Source organism: Acinonyx jubatus, chromosome B1, assembly GCF_027475565.1.
Source record: "Acinonyx jubatus isolate Ajub_Pintada_27869175 chromosome B1, VMU_Ajub_asm_v1.0, whole genome shotgun sequence".
Lineage (NCBI taxonomy): Eukaryota > Metazoa > Chordata > Mammalia > Carnivora > Felidae > Acinonyx > Acinonyx jubatus.
This window is the reverse complement of record NC_069382.1, coordinates 5,796,832-5,819,081: the sequence shown is the minus strand read 5'-3', so window position 1 is coordinate 5,819,081 and position 22,250 is coordinate 5,796,832. Positions and strand designations below refer to the sequence as shown.

Sequence of the window (22,250 nt, the reverse complement as noted above, 5' to 3'; positions counted from 1 at the left end):
TACTTTGAAGATGTAGCCAAAACAAAACAAAAAGCCCAGCAGTGAATGTGCGCTCCATAGATCTGAACCAGATGTGTCTTAAACACCAAAGTGCCATCAGAATCTCCATGTTGCATCGATCTTATGAATAATAAACGCTTGTTTAAGAAAAAAGTCTCACCATGATTAGAAATCTGGGTTATTATCCTACGGAGGCCAAATACTAAACATTACCCCAATAACAAACATATGAATTACTTTTTTAGGAATTCCAAGTTTCCAATTTAAGGAGTCATTATAGGAAATCCTCAGTAAATATTCCAGGATTTTATTAATTTAAAAAAAAACATTTATTAGGAAAAGATAGGTCAGAAGCTTAAATTCAAAAAGCGACTCCTCTTGGCATGTGACTTTGTTTCTAACATGGATGAGTATTTTCAGAAGTTCTCCTAAAGCACTTGAAAATCCTTCCCAGACTCTGGAAGGATAAAATGTCTCATAAACAAGTTTTCATTATTATTAATATTTATTATTGTTATTTGAACCCACATATTTTAAATGATCAAAACAATGTTTTTGTTTTTAATTCAGTAATGTTCAAGATTCTGTAGTCTTCTCTACTTGATGAACCAGTTCCCTGAAAATCTGTTACTATTTCTATGAACCAATAGAATTTTCTAACAAAAATAATCAAACTGAATTACATATCCCACGTTTATTTTTTATCTGCAATTTTCATTTCTTACATCCAGTGAATTCACTCTTTTTACTAGAGTTGCTACATAAAGCTTAAGTTCTTTTTGCCAAATTACTGGGGATGAGGAGGGAGTCTTCCTGTTTGGTAGTTTCTAAGGTTCAGACCCATCTACGGGATATCGGTCTTAAATATTTTCTTTTCATAAAATAAAGCTAGTACTTTTCCAACGTGAGTCAGCAATATTTCATTTCCAAGAAAAAGTGAGCATGCTAGTGGAATAAAGACAATAACAAGATACAGAACCCGAATGGTAATTCTGAACACTGGGCTGGATCTCACTTTAAACAGACACATTTATTTACGTAACAACTGCTTTCTTCAGCTCACTATCCATTCATCTGGGAACAACTGACTGAGAGCCTACTGTGAATTAGAACCCATGCTAGGTCCCGAAAACACAAATCCTGTCCCAGAGGAGTTCACTCTCTGGCAGGAGGCATGAAGGCAAACCACAAATGGTGGTTTCTCAAAACAGTTCTGTGGGAACCTATAGAAGGAGGCAAACTAACTCAGTCTAGGAGAATCAAGGAAGGGTCCACGGATGAGGTGACATTTTAAACGGGGTCTTCATCAGGCAAAGAGAGACACAGTGGGAAGGGAGAGGACATTCCAGCACGGAGAGAAATTTCACGTGCCATGGCAGGATTAAAGCGGGTTCTTTTTTTGGCTAAAGGGTGCTTTGGAAGAAGTGGTAAGAAAATAGAGTTGGACCCTGCTTCCATCCGTGTGCATGCAGGGGCATTTGCACATGGCGGAAGGACTGCTGGCTGGGAGAAGCCGGACACAATCATAAGAGGCAAGAGAAAGAGCTCTGACGGTGTTGGGCCCCAGATAACAGGATGGGAATGGAGTATAACGTGGGGAAATGTGTCTTCATTAGAGAGAGCAAGTAATGGGTTATGTTCTCAGAGACTCTGCTCCACAAACACTTGGATCTGTGTATACACCAGCATTATGTCAGTTAAGTCTTTGTTTTCCTTTGATTTCTGTTGGCTAACCAACATAAATGTGTGTGTGTGTGTGTGTCTTCAGAAGATATGAGAAAAATGGTACGCTGAAATCATGTTTCTCCCTGGCTCTTTAGAGGTGGCTGAAACATTGAATTAACACAGTGTTTACCTTACTTTCATCAGTCAGTGTATGGCATCATTTATAGAGATACACTGACATGTGTGTCCTTCCCTACACATCTGAGATTAGCCCAGGAAATAACATGTAAAAAGTTTCAAGATCAGGGGCGCCTGGGTGGTTCAGTTGGTTAGGCATCTGACTTCAGCTCAGGTCATGATCCCATAATTCATGGCTCTGAGCCCCACTTTGGGCTCTGCACTGACAGTCAGAGCCTGAAGCCTGCTTCAGATTCTACGTCTCCCTCTCTCTCTCTGCCCCTCCCCTGCTTGTTCTCTCACTCTCGCTCTCTTTCTCCAAAAATAAACAAACATTAAAAAACAGTTTCAAGATCAGGTTCATTTCAGACATGAGGCAATGTGAAAGAATTAGTATACTGAAAAGGTACCAGTGAGAGAGAATCCAAGGAACCAGTCTTAAAAATGCATGTGGCATTTGAGTTCAGATGTAGTCCACATTAAAATGTTAATTGAATTTAACCTCATAAAAGAAAATTTATGTTCTGAGTTTGTCCCTTTCTAAATGACATGAAAACAAAACCAGAAGGCATTTACAGAATTTTGGTAAGGGAATTAATAAATTTAATTTATGTAGGCATCCCAGGAATTAATATTGAACAGAGATAGCAGAAAACACTAATTTGATTGCAATGAAATCATTAAATCAGAAGTACAGTGCAAGCTTTTTGTTTCAGTTCTTTCATTAGCCAAACTTATCTTTACCTTAGTAGAATGTCCCATATTGGGAAAATCTACTTTGCAAGGTCACAGTTAAGGCTGTAAGTGAACTAAAAGGTGAACCCAACATTATTTCTCGTCATATATGAGATAGGATAAAAATAATTGAGAAGCTAAACTAAAGTAAGAAATTGGGTTGCATAAACACAGAGGATCAAATCCCATGCTTAAAGCCCTTAAAACGAGGGCCGACTTATTTCAACATCCACTGCAAATGAATCTAATATTTTTACATTTTAGAACTGTCATTCATAAAACTTGAACCCTGTTGGTGAATTTAAATGGGAGGTGCTTTCTTGCTTTATTATTAGATTCATAGCTACTGATGAGACAACTTTCCACAATGGAGGTGTGACCATGCAGATCATTCCACACCAGGCAAAACACAAATGGTCTTCTCTCATTTTATATAAATCTAATCATTCTATTCGAACAGTGCGAGTCGGTGGAGCTACGGTGAACCCAAGCCAGAAAATGGTATCGATAGTGAAAGCAAGTCAATCAGAGCATCATGTGCAAGGAAGACAATGAGGCCAGCTTAGGGTTCACACACAGCAAAATGAGCACATCTTTACCTTCAAAATCTCCCAATATTCCACGTAAAAGGATGGAATTAAAAATAGTGAGAAAAGAGTCCACAGCAGATAAAACAGGGTGATATCTTGGAAGCTGCAAAGCAGATACATAAATGACAAATGACTGAGAAGGACAAAGAAAGTTCGGACTTAAGTGTCTGGAAAAGGAGGTCAAGAGGAAGCACCAAAGTCCCTCCACACACTCCCTGAAAGGCAAAGAAACTGGTGGCAGTGGATGCCTCTGAAAATGGGGCGTCGAACAGGGTAAACAGGAGAAACCTCCTACCCCCTAGCCCACCCTCTGCTGGAACAACAGAAAAGCCAAGTCCCACAGGCTGTGTGAGAGCAGTGGTGGAAAGCATAGGGGAGACCTCTCCAGCCCTCCACTCCCCGCCCCCCCGCCCCCCGTCCCTCCTCCCGGGGTGCCGGCACAGAACCCCCGCAGGCAGGCAGGACGGCAGGACACCAGCCATGCTTTCCTGTACGCTAATCAACCCAGGGAAAAAAGACACAAATACTAACGCTCACACCTCAAACACCTCCATTCACATCTAATCGTTATAAGCCACTCAGGCAGGCAGAGTTTCAATCAGCTTTGCAGAGCCTCATAACTGGACATGACTTTATGCCCATTTGATGAAATCCTCTAGCTTGTAAACATGGACCAAACCAAGTAAGAATGGAATTTCTGGGATCACAGTGATGGAAGTCCCTGGATAATAGCAGCTCTATAGACGATAGAGAACCAGTCTCAAGGGGAAGAAGACAAAGGGGTTCATGGGTGGTGTTCCAAGAATAATAAATGAGACTAGAAGGTGAACTGGTGTATAGACGTATTTGAGAGAAGAATTATAATGCTTTTAGAAATTTTTGCAGGGAGCTGGTGACAGGTACATACAAAACTAAGCAATCAAAATGACTGTCAGTGATTAGCTCGGGAAAACCAACAAACAAAAATTACCAGAAATGAATCATAGTACCTTACATGGTTCAGTTCAAAAAGCACCCATATACTCATTCGTGTGTGTGTGTGCGCGCGCGCGTCAATGTGTATTTACATGCAAAATAAATGTTAAAAATCATAACCATATTGAGTACACTGGGGAACGGAAGAGTGGATAATACTAAAAGACAGCTATACAGGCATACTATGATCTTCCTCAGAAGGAAGTCAATGTCTCCAAGTAAATTAAAAAAAAAAAAACAAACAAAAAAACAACAACCAGCAAGAAAAGCATTTTATTTAGAAATATGTGGGCAAACTATCAGAAGGCTAATTTAGGAGTGAAAATCCAGGCTGGGAAACAGCAAGACAGGCAGGGTAGGCCATTTTTTTTTTTTTTATTATAAAGCCTCATAAATTATACTGGATGTTTAAAAACACTTAGGTTGGATCATTTTAGACTTACAGTACAGAGAGTTCTCATTTAACTACCACCTAGATTCCTCTATTGTGTGATCATCCAACTTAACTTTGCTCTTCTCTTTCAAAAGGGCTTTTGCAACTAGAACTGGCTTGTCAATATCTAAAAAAAAAAAACAAAAAACAAAAAAAACAAAAAAATCTTGCTGAGCCTGTAACTGGAACTGAGTTGAATCTATAGATCAAAATGGGGAGAACCAAAGAGAAAGACAAATTCCATCTAATTTCATTTATACGTGGAATCTAAAAATAAAAACAAAACAGAAACAGACTCCTGTATACAGAGAACAATCTAGTGGTTTGCCGGGGTGGGGGGAGGAGAGGAGTAAGGGGATGGGAAAACTAGGAGAAGGGGGTAGAAGACACAAGGATACAACGTACAGCATAGGGAATGACAGTTAGTATGTAATGACTTTGTATAGTGACTGGAGCGTGGCTAGATTTATCATGGTGATCACTTCCTAATACACATAAATGTTGAATCACTTTGTTGTACACCTGAAATGAATATAACATTATATGTCAGCTATACTTCAAGAAATAAAAAGGAGAAGGGAGAACCAACCCACAGCTTAAAAAGTATACATATTAAAAAAAAAAAAAAAAGTATACATATTCACAGGCACCTGGGGGGCTCAGCTGGTTAAGCTTCCAACTCTTGATTTCAGCTTAGGTCATGATCTCAAGGTTTTTAAGACTCAGCCTCACGTCAGGCCCTGCACCGGTCAGTGTGGAGCCCGCTTGGGATTCTTCCTCTCTGCCTCTCCACTGCTCACCTGTGCATAGCTCTCTCTCTCTCTCTCTCTCTCTCTCTTAAAATAAAGAAATATTTTTCAAGAAACGTATCCATTTTCCCAATTCATGAACATAGTACATCTCTCTTTTTATTTAGGTCTTCTTTGATTTCTTTCATAGTGTTTTGTAGTTTTCAGCATAGACCTGCAAATATGTTGTCAAGATTTAAATATTTTAATTTCTGTGGATGCTGATATAAATTTCATTTTATTTCTTTTTTTAATTTAATGTTTATTTTTGAGAGAGAGAGAGAGAGAGAGAGAGAGAGAGACAGAGAGACAGAGACAGAGTGCCAGAAGAGGTGGGGCAGAGAGAGGGAAACACGGTATCCAAAGCAAGTTCCAGGCTGTGAGCTGCCAGCACAGAGCCCAATGCGGGGCTCGAACTCACAGACTGTGAGATCATGACCTGAGCCAAAGTTGGACACTTAACTGACTGAGCCACCCAGCGTCCCATAAATTGCATTAAAAAAATCAGGATTCCAGTTGTTTATTGCTAGTACACAGAAATACAACTGAATTTTGTATATTGAGCTTACACCCTATAACCTTGCTGAACTCACTAGTTGTGGGAGCTTTTTTGTAGATTTGTTGATGTTTTCTATGTAGCCAGTCATGTCTTTTGTGAATAAACAGTTTTATTTGCTGCTTTCCCAATCTGTGTGCATATTTTTTTTAGCTCCATTATTGCACTAAGACCCGCCCCCCCAATACAGTGCAGAAGAGAAACAGTGACAGTACGATTACTTGAACTCCTTTGTGAGGTAGATTGATTTGATTAGTTAAAAAACAAAACAAAACACACACACACACAGGAAAGCATAACCCCAAAGTGTTTCTGGGCATAAGTGAATGTATCTATGTATGGAAAGCACAGTATTTCTTCACTTTTAAATTTTAAAAGTTCATATTGTTATTTCATAGTGGTGCTGGCTAGTGGTCATGGTGCTTTTACTAACTGCTTCGACTTCCTAATCTCCAAAGAACAGTTAGAAAATTCAGTGGTCGGAAGTACTGTAGCTCATGATCAGTAAATGTCACTTTTATTTTTATTGATTTATTTTGAGAGAGAGACAGAAGACAAGCAAGGGAGAGGCAGAGAGAGAGGGAGAGACAGAATCCCAAGCAGGCTTTGTGCCATCGGCTCAGAGCCCAATGTGGGGCTCGAACTCACGAAGCTGGCTGAGATCAAGAGTTGGACACATAACTGACTGAGCCACCCAACGGCTCCTACATGTCACTTTCCAAACCAGAACCAAATTAATTTCTCTTAACACTAATTCCTTAATATCTAATAATTTCTTAATGTTTTCTTATTTGCATGAGAAATTTTCTTCAGCTAAGAAAAAAATTAATTTATTCTAAAAGCGTTTAGTAAGCAAAAACACTAAACAAGGTACGCTCAATTACTAACTTCTCAAAAATAATTTTAAAGAGAGGAAAAACAGTGTGGAATTATTTCAATGTACACGTGATGAGAGAAGGTTGGGAGCGAGAGAAAAGTGGCATGAAATAGTGATTTTGGGTTGAGCTTGAAAAAATTAATGACTCCAAATGGTTAATGACTGACTGCCAGTACAAAAATCACAACTGTAATATAAAGCTGATTTAACTCACTTAAAAGCATTATTGATTGTGTTGAAAACATTAACATTCACAATTTTTTACTGTAATATTAAGTGTATTCTGAGATTCTAAATGGCCAGCTGAATCAGTCATTGTTTTTGGACCTGTCCCTAGAGCTTACTATCTACCATATTTAATTGGTAAATTCAAATGCAGTTGTAGCACTAACAATACTCGTAAGAACATAGCAGGTATGGACAAAGAGGGCCTTCTTTGTGGGAAACATCAATAATATTCTTTGTATATGAAAGACTTCATGTTGTTCAACATATCCACTGATGACCTTATAATCAAATCTGACAGACAGAAACTTATGCCTCAGATTTAACCTGTGGGAATCTAGTCAAATAGTTCAAAAGCATACTTCATGCTCTAATCACTGAGAAGAGATTGGGGTTATCTGTGCTGCTCTCTGCCCTACCCATTCTTGCACCCACCAACTGCGGGAGCTGTAAACGTTTATGGAGGTGTAAAAACATATATTTAGCATTTGCAAACCTCTTCTTCCTTAAAAATTTTTTTATGGTTATTTAGTTTTGAGAGAGACAGAGACAGAGACAGAGCATGGGTAGGGGAGGGGCAGAGAGAGGGGGAGACACAGAATCCAAAGCAGGCTCCAGGCTCTGAGCTGTCAGCACAGAGCCCGATGCGGGGCTCAAACTCAAGAGCTGTGAGAGCATGACCTGAGACGAAGTTGGGTGCCTAACCCACTAAGCTACCCAGGATGCCCTCAAATCTCTTCTTTCCTATAGAAGAGGAACAAAAGTAGTAATTACTAATCTTTTGCTACTTTAAGCTAACAAGAAAATAATACAAATCAAATTACAAATGTTTTCTCATCAGAGTTTATAGATTCTTTGTCTCAGTTATAAGAGTAATTAATTTGCTCAAACAACAACATCTTAAGAGAATTTGCTACTATGCACATTGTTTTGACTTCTCCTAGAGGGTGAATAACATTTGTGTTTTTTCCACAACTACACAATATAATGTTCTGACACCACAGAATCCAGGCAACCGGGTTAAGCCAATCTCCGTCTCTCTGCAGCCCTGTGACAAAAGGCGAGTTAGTTAACCTTTCTGTCACATGGAAACACTATCCGTCATTTTAAGTTACAAATGTATCCATGTAGCTAATGAAATAGTTGAGGCAATGAAGTTATTTCTAGGTTAAACATCAGGCTTAAAAAGTTGGGGCTATCAACGGTATAATTTTTGACAAATTAATAGGGCATATAGGGTGCTTATGTCCCAAACACTTAGGAGCCAGAAAACAGAGGAGGTCTGGTCTTCCAAAAGGACCAACTTGAACTGGCAAAGTTTCAAGGCAATAATATTTGTTCCAAAATAAGCCATTCCTCTGTTACCAACACATCTTTTAACATCAAGAAATGCTTTACATGATTCCACAGTTATTTTAAAATATAAACCTATTCCGCAGATGAAATGCCTCCCTCAATGAGGCAATTTTCCACAGATGATTTTTAAAAATTGAGTTGCCATTCTCAAAATACATAATTAACCGTTTTAACGTGTACAGTTCAGTGGCATTTAACATATTCACTTCTCTCTCATTTCAAAATAACCATTCTGGGAGTATACCCCGTACCCAGCAAGCGACCTCCCCATATGCCCCAGTCCACTTCTCACCAGCTGGCTGTCTCTGCACGTTTGTGTATTCCACAAACACCATAGCTGACGAATCAGACATTATGCGACCTTCTGGGTCTGGCTTCTTTCCCTGAGCATAATGTTTTCAAGGTCAAGGTATGATTTGAATGAAGGCTACTGATGGGTATCAAAAATGCTTGTTTAATGACCATAATTGATATTTATTGAGAACTTACTCAGTACTTTATTTCGATGACCTTTCGATCATTTTGCAGATAAGGAAAATGAAGCTTCGAGAGTGTAACTGCCTTACAGGTCACACAGCCAGTGAACGGCACTCTCGGGGCGCCTGGGTGGCTCAGTCGGTTAAGCGTCCAACTTTGGCTCAGGTCATGATCTCATAGTTCATGAGTTGGAGCCCCACGTCTCGGGCTCTGTGCTGATGGCTCAGATCCTGGAGCCTGCTTCAGATTCTGTGTCTTCCTCTCTCTTTCTGCCCCTCCCCTGCTCACATTCTGTCTCTCTCTCTCTCTCTCTCTCTCTCTCTCTCTCTCTCTTAAAAATAAATAAGCATTAAAAAAATATTTAAAACTCAGTCTCTTATCTGTTAACCTTTCAAAAGCACATACAGTGGTGGGCAGCCACAGAATAAAGTTATCCAAGTTTAAGGTGGTACAAGATAAAAATATTCTCTAGGCTATCTCTACAAGTAGATGCCAGGAAGATTACGGGCTATGAATTGAGGACAGCCTGACTTCAAATTTAAAATTCACCATTTTCAATCACTGTGACTATAAGCAACTCACTAAAACTTTTCAAGTCTCTGTGCCCACAGTGGAGTATTGTATTGACATGCGGAGAGAGTCTAAGCCTCCTGGCGGAAAAGCCCCTGTCCCTACATTGTCTATGTCTGGAAGCAGTGCCACCTCGTCCTCCAGAAATGGCCAGCTGGTCTCTAGAACCTTCCAATTCAGCACACGGTCCTAGGGCCAGCAACCTGCACATCACCTGGGAGCTGGTAGCCAGTGAAGAAGCTTAGGACCCAGACCTACTGAACTAGAATCTGCATTTAATAAGACCCCCAGAGGATTCATCTGTTATTAAGTTTAAAAAGCACTCTGGCTGTCTCAAAAAAAAAAAAAAAAAAAAAAAAAAGTGGCAGGAAACCAAAACCTTAATACAACCTATTTAACCAAGACAGATAAGATAAGCAATAAGGTACCAAAAATAAGTAGTTAAGAAGTCTGTTTCCTTTTTAAGAGATACTGACAGAGACTAAATACCAGATAGAAAGAGGAAAAAGACGCCGTACATTGATATATGCTCAAAATATTGTTACAAAAAAGTTCCGCTATATAGTACACAGGCACTTAAGTGAGATTTATGCCGCTCATAGCTCACCTAATCTTTTCCAGCCGGAAAAAATGAAAATGGATTATTCTTGGATGTTAGAGCTTAACGGCCACTATGAGCCACTTTTTACACATTGCTAAGCAAAGACCAGGGTGACCCAGCATTTCACCAGCATACTTCCATGTGAAGTCCAAACATCTTTATAAATAACACAAGCTCGTACTTTTCTTATCAAAATGAAAACAAAGAAATAAATATAACACATTCCAATGTAACTAAAACAAACATCAGAAACATCACTTCAGTGTATGAAAAACAAAGTAGAAATTATTATTACCATCATAGACAATAAGCCAAATATTATGGCTACTAAGAACAACCACTGTTTCTTATTCTTTCTGTGAATTTAAGTTGTAAAGATTTTTTTTTTCTTAAATGAGAGCATCAGGTCATCTTATTTTCATGAATTTTAACAAGAAAATCATGAACTGCATGGGTACTTTCATAATTTATAATGATGTACAATGTTTTTATATGACATTTTTAGCTCATCAGAGGCAAATAGAAGTTCTGGGGATTTTGTAATTTTTTTTAACGTTTATTTATTTTTGAGAGACAGAGAGAGACAGAGTGCAAGCGGGGGGTGAGACAGAGAGAGAGGGAGACACAGAATCCAAAGCGGGCTCCAGACTCTGAGCTGTCAGCACAGAGCCCAATGTGAGGCTCGAACTCATGAGCTGTAAGATCATGACCTGAGCCGAAGTCAGGCGCTTAACCGAATGAGCCACCCATGCACCCTAAAAGTTCCAGGGATCTTTAAAGAAATAAGTTATGTTTGGTCATCTACCAACTCACTTACTCATCCAACAAGTATGTGTTGTATTCCAGCTCCACCCTGGGTCCTGGGCCAGGTGAGAAAAGACAGGTCTCTGCCCTCAAAGAGCTTGTATTTTGCTAAATAACCAGGTCCGTTAAAGAAATTCTGCTTTTATGTTTGAAGGAGTCTCTTGTGCCCTAGTCTCTTGTGCCTAGTCTCTTTTGCCAAGAGTCAGTCTCTTTTACTTTGCCCTAGTCTCTTGTGCCAAGAAGGGTATGGCTATCTCTAAGTAAGTTGTACCAACAAAAAATATTGTTTAAAATTTAACAATTGAAACAAATGTTCTACCACAAAAAAGTATATATGGCATATCAGAAATCGGTGAAGGTCAAAGGATACAAACTTCCAGCTACAAAATAAACAAGTCATGGAGAGGTAATGTACATCATGGTGACTATTTGAAAATTGCTAAGACAGTAGATCTTAAAAGTTCCCATCACAAGAAAAAAAAATGTATGGTGATGGATGTTAAATAGACCTATTGTGGCAATCATTTCACAATACGTAACAAATGTCGAATCATTATGTTGTATGCCTGAAACTAATACATCACTTACACTTCAATTAAAAAACTGTGAATAGAATAAAGTATTTGTAGACTATTCTTTCTTGTTTTGTGATTTATCCAATGAAACCAAAATAAAAAAAAAATTACATAGGGGGGTTTGGCTGGCTCAGTTGGTGAAGCATGTGACTCTTGATCTTGAGGTTGTGAGTTCGAACCCCACATTGGGTGTAGAGATTATTTAAAAATAAAATCTTAAAAAAAAAGAATTACATAAAACAAAATTTGGTGGAGAGGTATTTCTCTGCACACTGAAGGGCACTCTCCAGTGGTCAGAAACACAACCAACTCAAAAGAACTAAGGTTTCTGTCATGGAACTGATAACTCTACCATGCACCTAAGGCAAGCTATTATTTCTGTGGACAAAACCACTTTTAGTTACAAATTTCTCATTCTCTGGTAAAGAAAAGCCTAAAAAGTTTTCTGTAGAGAACATTCCAGGGCAATGAATTTTAGGAGAAATGTATTGTGTAGATCATACATAGGCAGTGTCAGGTAGCAAAACGTACAATGTTGTCAACTACAGTTTTGAAGCACGTATGCCAGTTGTCTAAAATCTGGTATTTCTTACATCAGCTCTCTTCAAAACCTAATGTTATCACTAAAGCCTAATTCACAGAGGTTCTTATGCAGACACAGAGTTCAAGAGTGATGTTCTTTGGCAATCTATTTTAACTTGGGGACAGAGCTTAGAAACCTAAAAGAAGGGAGAGCTAACAATGTCCCCAACATTACTGACAGATACCTAAAAGGACATGCAAATGACAGATAGCTAAAAACTATGTTCAAGAAGTCCCAGTGCCTCAAATCATGGCTGCATTTTTCTGATAAGAACCTAAAGTTATGATATTCTGTGTTGTTACTGAAAATGAGAACAGTTTCACTGGACGTCAGAAGAGACAACTGGGGAACTCAACAGAAAGTTGCAGAACTGAGATAAAGATGCACCTGTAAGAACAGCTGAAATTTGTTTCTAAAAATGAGCTTGGAATTTGTGACGCAACTCAGTATCAACCATAGTGGAAGTCCTACAGTCTTCAATGGTAAGGCAAGAAAGAGATTACTTGAGGTTTAGAGAAATTAAGAACTGGCATGAGATGTGCCAAGTTAAACAAACACAGTGTAGTCCCTGATGGCCATCATTTTGAAAGGGATGGGCAGCGATGTGTCAAACAAAGCTGAATCTCTTGATTTGCTGATTCTCAGCCTCATCCATTTAAACTGTTTGCCAAATATGGCACCTTTTGCTTTAATAGACATAACCTCAATCTAGTTTCTTCCTTCCTGCTACACCAATAGGTTCAGGTGCTCCACAAGCACACTCCCAACTCGCTGTGATAAAATCAAATTGTCAAGCGCCGGAAATACCATCTTTCAGCTGGCCACCTCCCAGAGCTCTCACCATATTTCATGTTGCCCCATCCAGCTACCAGGACCTATGTCTCTGATCCACTTGCAACAAGAGATCTAGAAATAGTTGTGCCATTTCCAGCTCTTTACTTTACTGTTCAACCTCCTCATCATTGCACTTGCTGTTGCCAAGGCTCCTGAGAGCAACCATCTGCTCAAGTCCAATGGCTGGTCCTCTGCCTTCACAGTATTGGCCTTACAGCATTTGTGTGTGTGGTCAAATACACTCTCCTTCCCGAGACAGTTCCTCCTCTACCTGAGCATCACACTCTCCTCAGGGCCACCTGATGTTTCTCAGTCTCCCTTGCTTGCTCGTCCTCCTCTTTCTCAACTGTTAAATGTTGGCACAGCCTGGGGCTCAGTGTTAAACTCACTTCTCTCCTCACTATACACTCACGCACTAGATACCATGGCTTTTGTTCCATCTATGCACTAATGGCTCCCAAAGGAATATGCATAGTACTAACCTTTACCCTGAAAACACACACACACACACACACACCTATGTGATATTGTGTGATATCTCTACTTGAATGCCTAATAGGAATCTCACACTCAATATGTACACATCAGAATTTCTTATTATACCCCAAACCTCAAACATTTTTCTACCCCAGTATTTCCTGCCTCAGTAAATGGCACCACTATCTACCCTCAGAGGCTCAGGTAAAAAATTTAGGTAGGAGCCATCGTGACTTCTCTAGTCCCACATACTATGTATTATCAAATCCTGTTAGATCTTCCTAAAAAGTACACCAGTCTGATAGCTTCTCTGCATTATGCTGGTCATGGCCATGGCAATTGCTGACCTATTTGATCAAAACTGCCTCCTTCTGGTCACTCTGCTTACTGTTACCTTTTTGCGATCCATTCCTTACATAGAAGCGAGAGAGACAAAAGCCTGTCACTCTCTAGTTAAAATACTCCAAACACCCGATCGTGACTTCCAGAGCCATGCTCTGGTCCCTGAAAGCCTCTCCAAATACCTCTCCTCCTTCTCCTCACTCAAAATGCCTCAGGGCTTTCTCTTCCACACAAAGTCTCAGCTTCAGGACCTGTGCACTTGCTTTCGCGTTGTCAGGTGTATTAATTCGGTTCTGTCTAGCACTTTATAACATTAAAGAATGAATTATTAACATAAAGCTATGAATTCCAAAAAATGGCGAAGGAACCTCACTCATAGTATAGTCAATGGCTGTGTCCAGAGTGACTTCACACACTCCTTGCTCTCAAAAACAGCTCTCCTTTAAACTGTGATCATCACGGTCCTGTTCACAAACCTTCTCAGATATTCTCATGAAAGGCAACACCAAAGCCCTCGATTTTCCAGGGCAATCACCTTTTCTCACCTGTCCTCAATCATGGGATTATGGAACTAGGAAAGCACTGTGCCTCCAATTCGGAAAAAAAGCACACCTGAGGAATTGCCAGGATGAACCAAAGGGATGGCAGACAGGGTGGGGGATGTGAACAGGACCACCTATGCCCTGGCATGCCAAGGGTCGGTTCCGCTGCATCTCATGTGAGGCTCTGCAGAGCAAGAGTGCGGGCAGTTTTCAGGAACTACTTCAGTGAAAGGAGCGAAACACCACAGTCTCTCCACAAACAGAATCCATTGTGTGAATAATGAAAGGTCATAACGCAGGTGCACTTTGACATGACTACTTATGGCCACTGCTTTGGACGATGCCTTGAGGAAGACTGTTTCAAAGATCCACATTCAAGTCAGACAAGTTTTTTTTTTCCCCCCTAATGTCTCCATCACTACACACAAACAGGGTCCTTCTCTGTTGCAAAAACATTCTGTAAGAACCCAGTGAAACAGTGGATATGAAAATGCTTTTTAAAGTGTAAGTACTTTACCAAGCCATAATCTGTGGCACAGTAAAGAGAACTTTGGAATCAGGCCAATGCGGGATCAAAGAACCAAGCTGTAGACCTTAGTCAGCTTAGTATTATAAGTGCCTAGCACATGGTTGTAGCCAATAAATGTTAGAAAGAACTTAAGAAAACAGCTCAAAAACCCTAGTGACAAATGTGGTACACCAAGTTCATTCTGTCTAAACCTTATTCTTAGAATGTGCTCAGAAATTAAGGTAGAACAAAAAAAGAGAGAGAGAGAGAGAGAATGGTTTTCAAGATGATTCTTTTTAAATAGTCTTGAGAAGGCAATGCAATGGACTAGAACACCAGTGACAATCCTACACTCAAGGCCCGGTTCTACCACTGGTGATTACACCAGGAGAGCAACTCAGCTTCCTCCTGGCAAACAAGAGGCCCACACTGGGTGAACCACAGGCTGCATTCTGATTCTGACCTTCGATTCTATGTTTGCGCCAATTAACTCAGACGCACCGCTTACTGAATCCAGCGCGAGGAAGCCAACATTGAATCACATTGTTTCAAGAAAATTAACTCATTATGACATCATCTTTTGATTTATGAAATACTGATTATAAAGTGTTTTTTGTTCTTTTGTTAATAGTTAAACTGTCCTGAAATCTGGCTGTAGAACTGACCGAAGTTCTTATTTGCATTTACAACTGATCTGGCTTTAAAACTCTGCCATCAAGTCTTGTTCATAAGCTGTTCGGAACCAACATGTTTTGACCTGAACACAGGCTGAGTGACTCAAGTCCTATGCCGTGTCTTTGAAAAGGAGATGGGGCTAAATGCATTGGGAGCCAGAAGGAAGAAGCCTTGTTCACAGGGTCTCCCACTGCCTTTCACTGAACATGAAGAGTTACAGCTAAGTCAGGGGAAAAGGGTGGAAACACCAAATACATGAGAGGCAGAAGACAGGGTCTCTAAAGAATTCACACAGCACTATGCTTAAACACAACATGACAAAAAAGCTTTGGTCTACAGGGATACTTTGGTCAAATCAATTTCTTTATTTTTCTGTTGTGTTACTTCCTGTCTCCCACGAATAGGAAACAGAGCAACTCCTGACACGGTTTTCTATTTCTCTGTATCTGCCAGACAATTCAGTCACGAAGCAGGAAAAGCACAAGTTATTCTCTCTGCTGAAAACAGCGGGCCGAACAATGGGAGTACTAACCGCTGTAAACACGTAGAAATTGCCAACACGGGCTTCAAAAAAAAAAAAAAAAAAAATTTTTTTTTAAATAAAAAATTCAAACTGAAGTTTGTTATAAAATGACCTTTTTTTTTTTTTTATATGACTAACTGGGCCGCATACAACCATCTAATTTTAAAGAACTGCTAGAATGCTCCTTTACAAGCAATTTCCAGAGAATACCACACAAACCCTAAAATAAAAACATTCTCAGTAATGTTTTTCTTGGAGGCAAGCTTATACAGCTAGCCAAAAAGAATATTTTAAGAATCCCCCAAATTGCATTGGGGACAAGGAAAAAAGGAGGGGGACCACAGAGAGAGAGAGAGAGAGACAGAGACAGAGAGAGTCATTCCTTTACACAAAGACAATGTGGTCCTTGAAGTATATCATATGGACGCTTCAAATCTTGATCCTAAAAGAAACCTGAGATATGGAATTCACATCTCAAGTCATACACAAGTTGCGGATGAACATTATACTGTGTACTGAGCTTTAGAAATTATGTGGGCTGGCTTTACTAATGACAATGGAGGCTATCCTCTCTCAAAAAAATTTATCATGCATGAGTTTGAGCCCCATGTTGGGTGTAGAGATTACTTAAAAAAAAAGTTTATCATGTTTGTGCAACTGCTGTTTTTAATATATATTTTAAAATGTTTGTTTATTTTTGAGAAAGAGAGAGAGAGAGCACAAGTTGGGGAAGGAGAGGGAGACATAGAATCTGAAGAAAGCTCCGGGCTCCAAGCTGCTGGCACAGAGTCTGACACGGGGCTCGAACCCACAAACCATGAGATCGTGACCTGAGCTGAAGTCAGATGCTCAACTGACTGAGCCACCCAGGCGCCTGTGTGTGACTGCAGTTTTTAGGAAATTAAAGGAAGGAGGCCATGGAAGAAGTCACTATCTTTGTCTTATTTAAGTGACATAAACAGGGAAAGAGATTCGGTTCATTTCTAAACTTTTTTTTTCCCTTAAGAGTGCAAGTCAGCAAGAACCCATTAAAATCAATAAACACGCAAGGCCAGCTAGACGAAACATTTCCCAGTCATCCCCGGTGTGGCACGAATACACAAACAGGCATTTTACTTTCAGCCACAGCAGATCTGGTCCTTCTCAATTTCTTAGGAATTGGTACTTCTCACAAGTAAGGACGTGTTTAGGCACCACTGGTAAAGCAATGTCTGTAGCTGTTTTCTTAGAAAGATACGAATGCCAGAACTATCACTCTTAAAATGTGAAAGTGATCCCTTTCAGCAATTGTGCCCTGATGGTTCTGGAGAAGGCCAAAGTATATACGAAAATCAGTACTACGGTGGCTTTGACATAAGTGGAGTTTCCAATTATACTGAAATACCTCCGGATACGCAAGGGTGCCCTTCTCAGGTCCCTCAAACTCCTACGTGCCTGCGGTGCTCAGGAGCCTTCACGGATGTTCCTGGGTGCTAACAAGGACGGGCTGGACTGTCCATGGCAAAGATACCACTGGTCCAGAGAGAAAGTATCTTTTTAAATTGTAGGGTTAATGCAGTCTTTCTGTGCACGAAACCCGTGACACAGATAGTAACTGATCCTGGTAGCTCTTTGTGGGAATTGGAGACACTGTCACTTCTGTTCTAAGGCTGGCATTTGTCAGGTTCTCACTTTCTGCCAGTCTCTGCCGTGAGCACTGTATGCATTTAACTCCCAGCGCTCACATAATCCTGTGGGGGGACGTGCTGTACGTGGCTCCATCTCACACACCGGGAAGTGCGGCTTGGTGAGAAGGACTTCTGTTCCCAGCACCCGGGCAGGTCAACCAGGTCTATTCCAGCTTTGTGCGGGGATGGGGGTTCAACTTTCGGTTGGTGAAATCACCAGATCTGAGGCTGGCCACGTAGCCTGGCGTCGAACTTTCCCGTAGTCAATTATCTTCCTCTTGTTTCATGTTATCATCCTACGAACTGTGAAAACATCAGAGGCCTGGATCTTGTGTTACAGTCTTGTGAGTCTTCTATTTCAACATAATCTTAATGTAAATGTACTGCCAATTGGGACATTGTAAATGATGGTAATACTATAATGGAAATACTTGGGGACCTCCAAAGAGAACGCATATGTATGTGTTTACCTATGTGTGCGGATGTGTATTTTCACTGTACGTATTTAAACAGTGAATCAACTTGCACAGGTATTCTCTCTGAATAACTATTTGTTGATTTTGGTCTTCCCAGCGGAAGGTAAGATAAAATATATGAAACTGTCAGAAGTCATACCTTATAGAACTAACAGTGGCTTGATCAGTAGCTTAGTATGGGAAAAGTAACAGTAAATGTTCAGGTCACTGCTTCATCACTATTTAAAATCACTATACTGGTATATACAGTGTGTTAGTTAAAAATATTAACTGGGGGTGCCTGGGTGGCTCAGGCGGTTAAGTGTCCAACTTCAGCTCAGGTCATGATTTTGTGGTTCATGAGTTTGAGCCCCACATCGGGCTCCGTGCTGACAGCTCAGAGCCTGGAGCCTGCTTCGCATTCTGTGTCTCCCTCTCTCTCTGCCTCTCCCCGGCTCATGCTCTGTCTCTCAAAAATAAATAAACATGAACAAAATTTAAAAAAAATTAAGTGAATGCTTTCATGCACTACTTTGCAAGCTTTAAAACTCAGAGGAAGGCTCTCAGGGTTCAGTACTGTTACAGTTCTGTCTCCGTCCTGCCTTTGTTCTTGTCTTGGAAGTCCACATAGTTGGCCCTCCCTCTTCAGGTTAACCTAGCTCCCTGCCAGCATCACCCAGTAAGCATGAAGGAACATGGACAGCTTCAAAATAGTCAGAGACCCAAGGTGAACTATTTTATTCTTTATTGTTTTCTTAATTTCTCAACTGTCTTTCTTCTTGTTTATAATCAACAAAGCCACCTCTGAAGACAAGAAGTCCTAAAGGAATGCATTGGCAGAACTGGTTCCTTCGGGATGCTCTAAGGGAGAATGTGGTTCAAGAGTCCCTTGGCTGCTGGAAATCCTTGGCATTCCTTGGCTTGTAGAGACATCACTCTAAGCTCTGCCTCTTCACATGGCCATTTACCCTCTCCATCTTTCTAAGCTTTCTTAAAGCTTATCCTTACAGAATTCAAACCAATTAAAAGTCAGCAACCTGAGGTGCAATGAAGTGTGGAATATGGTGCTTCAGGAATTAATGCATTTGTACTTATGGCAGAATGTACTTGTACTTGATTGCAGAATGATGCCCTCCCCAAAGCTGTCTACAGCTGAGCCTCCAAATCTGAGAATATGTTACCTTCCATGGTGAAAGGGACGTTACAGATGCAAAGAAGTTAGGGATCTTGAGATGGGGAGCTATCCTGGAGTATCCAGGCTGGCCCCATGAGACCCTAAGAGTCCTTATAAGTCAAAGATAGAGGCAAGAAGTCAGAGGGGGTGTGACAACAGAAACAGAAGTCAGAAGGATGCGACAGCTGGAAGGGGCCACAAGCCAAGGAATGCATGTAGCCTTTAAAACTGGAAAATGCAGGTAACAAGTCTCTCCCCTATAGATTCCAGAGAGAATGAGGCACTGACAACACCTTGGCTTGAGTCCAGGGAAACCTATTTTGGACTTACAACCTGCAAAACCGTAAGAGAATAAATCTGTGCTGTTTTTAAGCCAATACATTTCTGGTAATTGGCCACAGCAGCCACAGGAAACTAATGCAGTACCATGGACCCTTTAGAAGAAGAAATTACTCAAGGTGGTGCCGCCTTATGCATATTTAAGAGAATTGCTTCCGGCCTGGCTGGTTGACCCTATGGCAAGGGTCCATGGGTGACTTGTGTACTCTTGGTGCTACCAGCACTTGGAATGCAATCAGTGGGAGCCAGAGGGAGCAGAGGCCGTTGCATCAAACTAGCAGGGTTCCTCTTGCCAGATTCATAGTTCAGGTGACTCCCGGTGTGGGATGGCATGTGCCACCTTGGCTGTGTCTTGTCTTGGCACTGGCTTCTCTCACAGGCTTCATGACGCCTGTCTTGGTGCACAAGATGAAAGGGAACCCCACGGTAATAGATTCCTCTTAAATCACAAAGGATCTTTGTTAAACCATCAAGTCCCCTCACGACCTGCAGCCTATCCCTGAACCCCAACCTCCTAGTATTGTCCAAATCAGAGAGTGTCTTGCCACCCAGTCTAAGCTGTGGTTTTTTCTCACTGGGATACTAAGGCAACAATCTGCCGGCATATACTCTGATGCTATTCTTTCTTCCCCACGGTAAGTTCTCCACACAGCAGCCACCACCCTTTGAACAACACAGGTCATAGCATCTCACTCTCTGGACATAAACTTTCTGATAGCTCATCATGACACAAGGAATGTAATCCAAGGACTTCACCACGGCCAAGGTGTCTTCACCATCTGGCTCTCTTGTCTCATCTACCACTTCTCCTCTTGGTGAACCTCGACACACTGTTCCTGCCTTTGAGATTCTGCCCCATTGTAGCAGTCAGCACTTCACAGGCTAGATCTGGAAGGCTGACTTTGTAGGAGCTGTCTGGAAATGCCAACAGCTCGACACCTGGAGGCCTGGGGTCCTGTGGGAGAAGCGGGTACGTCTGGTGGAGGCGTACCTCAGGGCAGCCCCACTGAGGGGACCATCCTACCCTGAGGCCGGCTGGTTCACCAGAAGGCAGCCCACAAGGCAAGAGATTCACCCACGTTGTGGCAGGCATCACTGCTGTCTTTTATTACTGAGCAGTATTCCACAATATGGAAGGATGGTTTGCTTATCCATATTCACCCACTGAGGGACATCGGTGCTGTTGCCAGGTTTTCGTGATTATGAGCAAAGCTGTTACAAATCTTCAGGTACAGATTCTTGTGTGAGCATGAGCTTTCATTTCCCTAAGGCAAACACCTCAGAGCTGGGTTGCTGAGTGACATGGTGAATATACATTGAACTTCATGTAAAACTTCCCAACTATTTTCCAGAATAGCCATACCACCTTCCACCCTCACCAGCAGTGTACAAGGGCTCAGGTGCTCTGCATCTTTGCTGGAAGATCTGTTGACATATTCTATTATTTAGCCGTTTTATTAAATGTGTGCCGGTACCTCACTGTGGCTGCAAATTATATTTCTCTAATGATATTAAGCATCTTTTCACCTTTGTATCTTTGGTAGAGTGTTCAAATAATGCTTATGGGATGCACCTGGGTGGTTCAGTCAGTTAAGCACATGACTCTTGGTTTTGGCTCAGGTCATGATCTCATGGGTTCATGATATGGAGCCAAGTGTCAGGCTATGCACTGACAGCTTGGAGCTTGCTTGGGGGCTTCTCTCCATCTCTCTGCCCCTCTTCAACTTGTGTGCACTCTCTTTCAAAATAAATACATAAAAGATTGTTTTGAAAATGCCTTTGGCTATTTTTTTGTTTGGGTTGTTTCTTATTTTTGAGATTTGAGAGTTCTTTATAAAATTTCGATTCTTTTACCAGGTGATACATGGAAATGTTTTATATTGGGTTCCTTATAATGTTCTTCACAGAGTATAAATTTTTTCATTTGATGAAGTGTCATTTATCACTTTTCCTTTTACACATCATGCTTCTCATGTTGCATCTGAGAACTCTCCACCTACATCTGGGTCATGAAGATTTTTATCCTGATTCTAAACTATACATGTGTATACATAAATAATCAATTTGTCTCTATTTTCAAAGAATTATTCTGAGATTTTATTGGGAATGTGTTGAATCTGTAAACTGTTTTGGGGAAGAACGACAATTTAACTACACTGAGTCTTCCAATCCATGAACATAGTATGTCTCTCCCTTTGTTAGTTCATAGATTGTTTTAAACCCGTGTTTTATAGTTTTCAGCATACAGACCCTGCAGATATTTTTATGTTAGATTACACTTAAGTATTTCAATGTTGACCCTGTATGATTACATCTTTGTATCCTGGTAATACGTTCTAAGAGTTTTTTTGTAGATTTCTTGGGATTGTCTATACGTGGACAATCACGGTGTCTACAAACAGACACAGTGCCATTTCTTCCACTCTAATCTAAATGTATTTTATTTGATTTTCTTACCTGATTGCACTTGTACTTCATTCATTCACTCATGTGACCAAGTGGCCCAGTTCTGCCTGAGCACTGGAAGTTCACCAAATAACACATTCGACTTCTTGCCTTTCTAACGTGTAGTGGTTAATCCCACATATAGTAACCATATGTTAAATTTGCATCTGGCTCTGTTTCTATGTATTATTAGGGGCAGAATATTGGCAGTACATTGAGCATAAACATGGAGGCAGCTAGGGAGTTGGTCTTTACGCATGGCAACAGTAAATGCTGATTCTC

The 22,250-nt window shown here is 40.7% G+C and overlaps 1 protein-coding gene across 5 annotated transcripts in view; it reads right to left on the bottom strand.

Moving 5' to 3' along the window:
• MCPH1 (microcephalin 1) overlaps positions 1-22,250 on the bottom strand; it is a 269,736-nt gene that overhangs the window by 142,218 nt on the left and 105,268 nt on the right. The window lies entirely within an intron of this gene.